The following is a 5,099-nucleotide window of genomic DNA, read 5'->3' as shown; positions in this document are numbered from 1 at the left end:
TATATATATATAATAGTAAATATTATCAAATTATTAGTTATATTATTATATTTGGTGATACTTATTCTTAAATATAGAAATTTAGAAAAGTTAGTAAAATTATTTTTTATTAACATTTAATTGAAATTATTTTATTCAATATTTTGCAGATATTTTCAACTTTTTTTCAGTATATTACTGCAAGGTACAATTACTGGTTAACAAGGTTAATAAAATAATTTAACAAGGTTAAATTGCTGTTATATTAGGATTGCTATTCTATTGATGGAGCAATGTTTTTCCTGGTCTTCTTCGAAATATCGAATATCTTCCAAAGCTAGTTAACCATATTAATGAAAAATGAGAATTAATATCGATTGAATCATTAACGATGTGTATATATATTTTCTCTTAACAAGTACATCGAATATTTAATTTATGAGCTATTCAGTTTACCCTTGGAGAGTTGTGGGACTAATGGAGTAAATTATTCGTTCCCAACAGACGCTCGTCAATTCAACCAAATCCGTTCTTGGCAAACATGGATGGACAAATGACGGCTTGTAATAATAGTTTACCGCGTTTTTCTCTGTCTGACTCCTCTTTGAAATGTTCCTTCAAAAACAAATATAGACGAATAATAATCGATGTTAATTGGATTATAGTCTCGTCGATGTGACCCTTCTTTTGGCAAAAACGCCAAATATTTCACTTTGTACTTAATTGTCTTCATTTCAGAATTATCATACGCAGAGTTAAAAATCTATTTATTACGAATTATCAAACATAGATTTTTATGAATCTGATAAAATTTATTTTTTTACGATATTACTTATTATTTGCTATAACAATGACGCAACTGAAAAAACAGTTTTCCAGAAAATGAGTTCGAATATTTTGAATTATTAAAATTCTAAAATTCTAAAATATTAATTTTGAAATGCAATTTTGATGAAATAATTGTAGAAATAAAAGTAGTTTTTGAAAATACATTTTTTCTTTCTTCTTTTTTTATGTTTTTATTTTTTTTTCTGTTAGGAAAACTTCAAAATAATAATTTTTTAGTTAGATTATTGTTATATGAAATGAGTATGAATATAAGAAAATAGATTTTATCAGATCAGACACGCAATTTGCATGCGAACAGTTGCGTGCATCGTTTCGCTTGCAAAATAAAATCCAAGATTATTCAAACCGGATCTGAATAATGCAGGTTGTAAGAATCTTGAATGGGATGTAAATTGTTCTCGTATAAAATCATTTAGATTCGACACGAATTTATAAGCAGAGTACAATTTATCATAACACACAAAATGATGCCAAAAAGAAATGATTACTAAAAGTCAATCAGTCACGATTCACTTTAACGTCATTTTGATGTTATGGAAAGAAGAAGATTTTGAAAAGTAAGAAAAAAGTTACAATTGCAGATCTAATTTTGTTTTGACATTCTAACAACCAGTTTGAGTCCTGCATAATTATTTTGATGGTCCAACAAAATTATCAGACTTACATAGAAAAATCTACATTAGAAAAAAATTTAATGCCTTCAGCAAAATAATTTAGTTGAGATTTTTAACAGCAATCATATATTTAATTATTTTTAAATTTTGTTTACATAATAAAAAAGTAAGGTTGGTTTTGCAAAATAATTCCTCTGCTTTGTAAATAATATATATATTTGTACTAACTTAACAATTTAGTTCGCATAAAGTTACAGTTTTAGTTCGGTACATTTAAATAAAAAATTATTTAAATTTTTAGATTATTTCAATAATTTCATCTTTTTTAGTAAATCCGTATGGTGACTTATTATTTTGCTTGGGAATTTTTCGAATCAATTGGTGCACAGTTCATCTTGCTCACTGTTTGTTCTCGTTTCTTGTCCGTTCACTTTTACTTTATTTCTTAACGATCTTTTGATCTCGCCACTTATTGCTTGGCTTGGCGCGTTTTTCAAATAAAAAAGCTGTAATCGCAACGCGAATGACAGTTTTGTTCGTTCATGAGTTGTTTAAGTCGCGCTAATTTAAGTTTAAGTCTCAGCTAATTCCAAGGCTGAGAAATGAAAAAACACGTTCTTCATTAAAATTTACTTATCAGCGCGAATCTTATTTGAGTCTCATTGACTTGCAATCTACCGAACCATCAGATTGGTGTTTTGGCGGGTGATAAAAAAATCAAAATTATTATGTAATAAGAATCTCTTTTCAAGATCCACGTTGGATATAGAAAAAATAGTTTTGCTGAAATTTCAGATTGATTGTGTTGAAAGTCCAAAAGTGGCGCGTAGTCATATTTATGAGATAAATTTAAAAAATAAAAAATTTAAAAAATACTAATATAAATATATTTGTATCAGTTTAACATCTAATTTTGACCAAAAGTGGTTCTTCTTGTATTTAAATGATATTCTTATATAAATAGTCTTGTTTTTAATCTTATTATTGACTATACTTTTTAAATTATTTAATATGGAAGCTCTGCTTTTTTTAAAGAATTAAAATTGAGCCAATCTTGAATATCTAATTATATTTCTGAATCTGAATTGAATTTCGATTATCTCAACTAGAATATTATAGTAAATTTAATTAGGAAGTTCAGATTCGTCCATTTTTTTATCAGAATTCTAATTAATCCAACTGAATATTTTTCTCAATGTAGCTGAGTATTTAGACGTTTCAGCATAATTGTTTTTTTCATGCGGATACTTCGCGCGTATTTTCCGTTCGTGCAGTGTTACGTAATAATTAATCTATATAATTCTTTCTCTCTCTTGTTCTCCTCTCTTTTTCTCTCTTTAGTTGATTGCTCTTAAGGCCAACAAGCGCTTATTAATACAACTCAAGCAATTCAGTCTTACAAGGTAGATCGGTCGGTGTATCTCGAATTAAGTATGGTACACATTAAAAGAACCTGACTTTGACCTTCCTTGGTACAGCATACTTTGCGATGGTAGACGTCACTTATTTAAAAAAACCAATAGGTTACTGATAATTTGAATATGTTGAGTTTTCGCTTGAAAGCAGAAACCACAAGAATAAGGAGATAGACAGGATGTGATTTACTATGTTAAACATGAGGTAAAGCAGAATTTTTATTGGACGTTTCTTTGAATTAATTTATAATTTGAAGTCTAATTCTCTACGATAACTCGTATTAAACGCGTCTTGTAAATAAACACAATTTATGTGAATAAAACACAATTTATAAAAATAAAGTAAAAAATTTGATAAAGTTTGAAAGTTTCAGTTCCTTTAAATGTTTGAATAAAATGAGAAAAAATGGGAGAAATAAATGAATAAATTGTTATTTATTAGGCGATACATAGGAGAGATTTGGGGACAGTTGTAACAATTTTTAGAAATATATATATATTTCTTTATTTATGACATATATGTTTATTTCTTTTAATGCATATAATGTAACAACTATTTAGCTTTATAGTATTATTTGTAAAAAGGTGTAATTTTAGGCTGTTTATGTATAAAATATCAAAATCCTAATTAGTACATGTTGCTCCGATTTGGGGCAAAATGAAACACAGTTAAAAAGTTGTAACATGTTCTAAAAATAAATTATCTGTTCTAAAAACACAAATTCAGTGCTTTAAAAATAAATTATCTGTTCTAAAACAGAAATTATCTTTTTATATTATTTTTGTTTTTAAATCAATAAATTTAATATTAAAAAGCAGTGAATTTATGTTTTAGAGCAAAGAATTTGTTTCAAAGTAGTGAATTTGTATTTTTAAAACAGTAAACTTGTGTTTCAGAATGAATAATTCGTTTTTAAAGCAGTGAATTTGTGTTTGTAAAGCAATGAATAATATCTATTACAATAAGAAATACTTACAACGCATTCGCAGCCACTGTGATCTCAACGAGTGCTTGTATCGCAATATTTGTGGCTGTGACAGATTTCCTAACTTGAATGGTCGTCAACTTAAAATATTTCAATACTAGAAATTTAAAATGCCTATTACGGTCGAAGTTGGATCTTCATTACTTTTTAAATAATTCAATCTTGAAATATACACTATATATGTACTTGCATATATATCATATTGTAGTCTTTTCTGAGCGCCAAATTATTTTTCCGGACTATAAACGCAGTTAAAATCTCTAGTAAAGTTAAAATATTTTGGTTCACGAAGCAGAGCGATACTTTTTTTTGTCAAATTTTTATTTTTACGCGAAAACGCATCGATTTAGTGTATTTTTATCAAAATTTGAAGTGAGCAGGCCCTTCTTAACATTTACCGTTAATTGTAATGGTGTTACAATGTACCCTGGCGATGTGGTACTTTAAACCTCAAACTTTTACTGATGTAAAAATTTATATAAATATATTTGAAAGCACTTAAAAATATCCAAAAAAAGACAGACACATAGCTTGAGAAAACGTATTTTAGAATTAATAAAATGAAAACATGATAAAAAGCATTTTATTTGAAAGTTTGAAGCAAAAAAGTATAACATCGTAAATTTACACTTACGGCTTATCTGAGCACCCTACATATAACTTCTTTTACATGCGGCGCACGCAAGATTGATGTCATGAGGCAAATGCAGGCCTTGATACCGACTATTTTTGTTCTTTGTATAATCATCTTATCTCTTATCATTTAAAAGATACGCATTGTTACAACTAACCTCCGTTACAACCCAGTCTCCCCTACATATATGATATAATCTCTTCAAGCGTAGGAACATTTAGATTCACTGCGCCAAACATACATACTAAGCATAGATAAGCATTATCTATCGTAATTTTTAGAATATGCATGAAAGAAGAAAGGGAAGAAATACCTAAAGACAAAAAAGAGGACTAAACGTAATTTTTTAAAATGACTAATAATAATTGATCTAATGAGGAATGATCTAATAAGGAATGACTCTTAAACGAAGATATAAATAACTAATAAATAAATACAAACTTTATTATAAATTTAATTGTTTTTCAAATCGTTCATTAAAATTTTTATCTAATGTGAACATTAATTGCATTTCTAAAAATAAAAGCGATAATGTTTTATCAGGATTTTAAATAAAAAATTGTGTAATCATTATAATATTTATTATCCAGATAGCACAGAATATTTATGATATAAATATAAA

At 27.2% G+C, this 5,099-nt stretch overlaps 1 protein-coding gene across 1 annotated transcript in view; it reads left to right on the top strand.

The window, feature by feature from the left end:
- Positions 1-5,099, top strand: part of LOC108694718 (ceramide kinase) — a 23,432-nt gene that overhangs the window by 1,209 nt on the left and 17,124 nt on the right. The window lies entirely within an intron of this gene.

The sequence above is a fragment of the Atta colombica genome, unplaced genomic scaffold (assembly GCF_001594045.1).
Source record: "Atta colombica isolate Treedump-2 unplaced genomic scaffold, Acol1.0 scaffold123, whole genome shotgun sequence".
Taxonomy (NCBI): Eukaryota; Metazoa; Arthropoda; class Insecta; order Hymenoptera; family Formicidae; genus Atta; species Atta colombica.
Note: the sequence above shows the minus strand (reverse complement) of the source record. Positions and strands in the feature narration are given on the sequence as shown.